The 6,465-nt window shown below is 34.2% G+C and overlaps 1 long non-coding RNA gene across 1 annotated transcript; it reads right to left on the bottom strand.

Annotated features, from left to right (window-relative positions):
- Window positions 1–231: 231 nt before the first annotated feature.
- Window positions 232–1,753, bottom strand: LOC110866298. The gene is made up of 3 exons (XR_002551308.2): window positions 1,623–1,753; window positions 1,207–1,260; window positions 232–401 (listed from the first exon to the last, which is right to left on the bottom strand). It is a non-coding gene; the product is annotated as an uncharacterized LOC110866298 (long non-coding RNA).
- Between the last annotated feature and the right edge of the window lie 4,712 nt (window positions 1,754–6,465).

Below are 6,465 nucleotides of genomic sequence, written 5' to 3'. Positions count from 1 at the left end.
TGCAGTCTCATCTTTTGAGTGTAAAAAGAAGGTCCATGTATGTAAGGTCCGCTTTTCCGTAATAAAATAAACTACTTATAAAAATAATTTAAAGGCATCAACATACCAAAAATTTAATACATAACGAAATTCTTACAAAAATTGGGCATGACCCGTTCGTAAAACGACCATGCCCCCTGTTTTTAAGTTATTAAACTAACGACAATCTACGACCCATTTAACTTGAAACTTCCCAAAACGAAGACAACAAGTTTTTAAGTGTATGACTTCTAACAAGATTAAACAAAATAACAAGACACGGACCCAAAAAGTGTGCATATATCTAGCGGAAGCGCTTGGTATAATAAAGCATGGACACGTGCTCGCTCCATATCTCCAATTCGCCTAAAGTGGAGTTTTACCTACATTAACAACCAAATTTTAAAAGGTTAGTTATCACACTAGTTAAATCATAATTCTTTCGTTTTAACTCCATCCATACAAGAACTTTCATTCTTTTACGCATACGACTACCCAAGTAATTGGGTTGGGCATAAACACTCTCATAGAGAGTTAAGCATACACATTCGACCCGTTTAATTGGGTTTGGCATAAACACTCTCATAGAGAGTTAAGCATACACATTCGACCCGTTTAATTGGGTTTGGCATAGACACTCTCATAGAGAGTTAAGCATACACATTCGACCCGTTTAATTGGGTTTATTGCTTTCAACATAAATCTTTCCTTTCCATCCGTATAACGGATTAAACTTCAAGCATTTGTCATAGCATTCATGACCACCCGTTCAAAACGGGTAGTAGCTTATTCTTACTCGACTTGTTCAACTAAAACTTGTCGACTTGCATAGCTTATCATTACATCCATAACAACCAAATCCGCAAGGGATTTGCTAGTTACTTACTAATCACCATAACATTTTGACAATAGTTAATTAAGATGTTATAACAAAATTCTAAGTAAGGTTTATTTGTATGTAACGAACATACATAGCTTTCCATACCCGGTTCGACTAAAAGTACCGGGTATGATGCATTAACTTTCGTATCATAATCATTTCTCAACATCCGCTTATGACGGATCTAACTTTACTTTCAACAAATCGGATATCTCAACGCTCACGGTTCCAACATAACAATTTAATACATTAGAGATTATTATTCATATGACAACATAAAAAAAAACATAAAGTGTACACTAACGTACCTCGATCTTGTGAACCTTCCGATTTCCTAGTATTGGAACCTTCCTCCTTCACGCCTATAATTACACATTCATTCGTTTATTTAGTACACCAACATTTCATTCATTCATCTTTCAAATCATATACATTATTCTTTTAAGCATTTCATCGAACACTTGGTGTTCATCATAATTACAAGCATTACAACATCACCATACATCAAGATTTCACATATCTATAATCACATTGATCATCCTTTTCATATCACAAATTCATAAAATGGGTTTTTACTAAATTCCTTCAAATAACCTAGAATCAAACATGATTCTTGTTCTAGAAGGTAACCCTAACTCAGATTTCTCAAATTTAGACACAAAAATTTGAGATTGGGTCGAGCCCCTTATCCTACAAATCATCAAATTCAGAAAATTAAACTTACCACTAACAAATTAGGGTTAGATTTTCGCAAGGAGGGTTCATGCACCGGATTATCTTATGTATTTGGCTTTGATTCTTGATTTCTTGAAGCTAGGGTTTCACCTTTCTTTTGCCTGCTCTCTTTCTCGAACGACCAGAACCCAAAAATGGGTGTTTGGTTTTAATTTTTGTTTATTAACTAAAACATTTAGTTTATTACTTACACATTGAACCCTTCCACTTAGAAAAAGTGTTCAACTTAGGCTTTCCCAATACTAACTTATCATTTTTGTCATAATTCATTACTATGTTGAATTATTTGTTTATTTTTACCTATTATTAAACTAAACAAGTTTTGGGGTGTTACAAGTCTACCCCCCTTAAAGGAGGTTTCGTCCCCGAAACCTTTCTCATTCCAACTAGACCACTTCTACTCTTATTTTTTTTCATCTATTCATTCAAGACTCTTAATACAACATAGATGCATTCGGGATCTTAGCCAGAGTTTCATTCTTGCATAAACGTATTTGTACGCATTGTCCCTCCGTTCTTAAATCAAGTAAATTACTTTCATAATCACATATAAGTCAGAATCTGATCCAGAGCTCTTATTAGTGTCGTTTTCACTTTATAATGCTAGTTCCTAGCACACCTCATCACTGGCAGTTCGTTCATTGAAGTTTATTCAGAATGTATACTATTGGTCGTACAAGCTTATGCTTACGACTTGTTTCTATCTTTCTAAATAAGCATAACGTATTCATACATTTACTAATATAAATAAATCGATTTATTTCATTCTGCACACGAATCATGCACGATATGATTCATTATTGTAATTATGAGCAAACCCTATTATCCCATTAATAACGTTCTTCTAATTACTTTCTTGTTCATAGGAGGGCTGAGCATAACATCTTACGTATACTATAAACATTTAATGACTTAGTGGTACTAATACAAAGCTACCCACTTCCTAATTACTTTTTCATACTTAATATGAGTATAAAGCATCATTCTACGGTTACTACCGTCGCTTGAACTAATTACAAGTTTGATTTTAGCCTCAAATTTAATCCTTTGCACACTTTATTATTAGCTCCTTGCGTAAACTACTTATGATACAACTAGGTATGTTGTGTATGATCACCATACGAGCGTTTAACCAATTCAGCTCAAACTTTCATTTAAGGCCTTTAGACCTCCCTCTTAACGACATTCATACCTTCTCACGCTGACCATTACAGGTCTATCTTTGTATACCATACTATAATTATTCTACCATTCATTTTGTTCATACTTACAATTAAATCTATAGATTCTTAATCATTAATCAAGAATTAAACATTTTACTAACCTCGCCTTCAATGCATAAGTCAGTTATCCGTGTGCCGGATTGATCCGCTTCTTTATATGTACCTCCCGTACCAGAATTGGTCTCATTCATTCATAAAATATGCTCCCACTCGTGAGCATCCTTCCACTAGCTTCATTACTATCATCTCACGAAGAATTCCATTATATTTATCTATGAATAAATAGTTAGCCCATAACTTTTCATAATTGCGTCCTACATGGTATTTGTTCGCCTATTGGCTCTTTCACAATTTTCTTACGTACATGCTAAAACATATCATACATTCCATTTCTTACATACTATCCTTTCATTTTATTGGTTATTTCGTCAACTTTCACAGTTTGACCTTTCACGATCAGACTAACGCCCCCTTACCTATTGTGGTTGCATCGAGGTACACGTTCGTACCTTATACTCGCATAATTGCAAGGACTTCATTTATTTCGTTTGACTTTTCAGAAGTCTAATTGTAAATACATTCTTACATATGGGTATCAGTTATCCTATTCTGACACATCATTCTCTAGTCGAGCCCTAAGCTCTTATTAAAAATATAATCTTTTTATACGTACCTGGCGCGGGTCAAAACCCTTGACTCGTTATTTATACTTTGCGATGGTTAATGTTTTCCAAACCGTGACAATGCATGCCCATACATCATGCTCACCTATAAGTAATAAACTTGACAAACCGAACATTAAATACCGGGTTCAAACGGCGATCGCCATTTGACCCGTATAACTTATTTGAGTTTGGTACTTACTTTTTATTCTCACTTGTTCAATCCGTCTTCACTTACAGATTCGAACTTTTAATTACTTACCTTTCATTCTTACCAGTTTGAATTCATTTCTCAGATTCTAGCATTTTCATCTGTACCTTTCGTTCTTCTGTCGTATCATTTACCATGTCATTTCTTACGTAATACTTCTAGCAATTGTAAGTAATTATTATTTACTGTCTTCTACAATTTGACCCTTTAAAATTAATCACACTTAGTACTTATTGTATCTAAGTATTGTTGTACGCGTTGTACTTACTTTCAATTCGAATCATCTTTACGAAATGTCTTTAGCTAACATCCCGACTAATATTCTTTCAATACCTTTCATCAACATTGCCAAGTTTTCATTCCCATCTTAGAATTTCTCAACTAAAATTTATGACCGATTTACCCTTATAATGAGGTCTTATCGGTTTAACATTATGCCAACAATTTCAACAAAACGTACCATAACATTTCTAATTTATTTATACATTTCACTTTGATTTCAAATATACAAACATGTATACACCTTCATGTAGATAAATTTGAAGTGATTGCAAAATCACTTACCTTTAGTGTTCAGGTTCATATTTGCCTCATTGCCTCCTCTTACCCCGTTTGCCATCCATACTTGAATCAACTGACGAGATTTCCATCCTTGCATATTGTTACATTCGTAACATTATTAGCTTATGTGAGCATACATACAACTATTCATTTTCTTTCTATTCATACGTTAATTGACCTTCGTTAGTCAAATTTCGTATAAACGAGACATTTATTAATAGCTATCTCATTTCAAATCCATGCTACTAATCTATCATCAAGCATAACACGTAAATCACTTAATACATAATACATTAACTCTTTACTTTAGTATTTTGTGTCTGATGACCATTTCATGATATCCCTATACTGTTGATTTTTAGATAGTCAACTGTCTTGCTTACACACTTCAAACTTTTGAACATGTAATCATCTAAATATGATAGACTGTAATATTAATATTCCTCGCATTTCATACATACAATTTACGTAATCCTCCAAACGATACACATATATGCATTCACTTTCACGTACTTTCACATGCTAATGGCTAATGCTTCATGATTCTACAAATAGCAAATTTCATTCGAAGCAACTATATAACATAATTTCAACATATCCTTTACTAATAAGCTCGTATGATTTACTTTTAGCACATATTCGCCTCTTAATCATACTAAAGCAAATCATTATATACGCATAAGTATCACACCATTCCAAACACGGGGTACTAACCTCTAATGCATAATTTTGATCAAAGCATACATTTATCCGAATTCTCATACGAATTCCATCTAACTCACATTCTTCAATTTATTTCCACCATTAATCTCATCATTCATCATCATTTTTTTTTGTTCATTTATTAACAAATCAGGTTCCTTCACATATTCAAGTACTTTAGTCTACATTTACTTCCTTCATTATTCATTATCACATGTTTCCAACCTCATTTTATACATTCGTCATCCATTTCATGCCATTCCATACGTTACATTCGACTTTTCTAAATTTTACTTTATCGCTAATGGTCTACGTAACTTTACATAACTTATTATATCTTCTAATAACTTGACAAGAACATAAAACGGGCATTTCTGAGAAGTATGGGAACTTAAATTATAATTCACAAGCTTTCAATATAACACATAATTCAACCTTTGATTACAACATTTGTAATCATGCATTTCAAGTTTCTAATTCTCTACGTTCCATCATTTATTTCGTGTCGTTCTTTTTCACACCATTACATGCCTTTCATTATATAATGGTTCATTAGTCTGCATTTACTTAATTCACATTCTTACATTTCAATTTTTGATCTTTTAAATTTCATAACTCTTATCTTGTCATTTGATTCATCACTTTCGACTCTTTCGAATCCATTCCATCGTAACCACTAATTGTGGCTACATACATCTATTAGGCCTTATATGGACCCTACATAATCATTAAATAGGCTTTCGGATAACCCGGTAACTCTAAATGTGAAAAAACAAAATTTTTCAGCAGATTGCCTTTACACAACCCGTCGGCGACGCCCAAGGACCCCGTCGGCGACGGGCCCTGTAAAGTGGCGTCGGCCACACTTCCCGTAAGCAGTCGAATAAGGCGTCGGCTCAAAATAGGGGGGCGTCGGCGACGGCCAGAAGCCCGTCGGCGACGGCCTCCCATTTGCTGAATTCGCTGCAGACTTGTTTTAGGCCTTTTTAATCATTTTTCGGGTCGGTTCCAGCCCTACAGCCCCTGGAATTCATCGTTTCGCCCTCTATAATTATTCCTTCACATACTTAAATTAACTTAACTTTATTTCTCAAGCACATTACATATACTTGCATTCATCAAGAACTTAAATTGTTACCTCGTTGGCGATCTTGGAGCGAGCACACTTTCGAATGAGCCGTCGGTTTGAGTTCAAGCATCGTGTCAAAAGCTCGAATCCCTCAAACCTAGGCTCTGATACCAACTTGTAAGGTCCGCTTTTCCGTAATAAAATAAACTACTTATAAAAATAATTTAAAGGCATCAACATACCAAAAATTTAATACATAACGAAATTCTTACAAAAATTGGGCATGACCCGTTCGTAAAACGACCATGCCCCCTGTTTTTAAGTTATTAAACTAACGACAATCTACGACCCATTTAACTTGAAACTTCCCAAAACGAAGACAACAAGTTTTTAAGTGTATGACT

Source organism: Helianthus annuus, chromosome 7 (assembly GCF_002127325.2).
Source record: "Helianthus annuus cultivar XRQ/B chromosome 7, HanXRQr2.0-SUNRISE, whole genome shotgun sequence".
NCBI classification, from domain to species: domain Eukaryota; kingdom Viridiplantae; phylum Streptophyta; class Magnoliopsida; order Asterales; family Asteraceae; genus Helianthus; species Helianthus annuus.
Note: the sequence above shows the minus strand (reverse complement) of the source record. Positions and strands in the feature narration are given on the sequence as shown.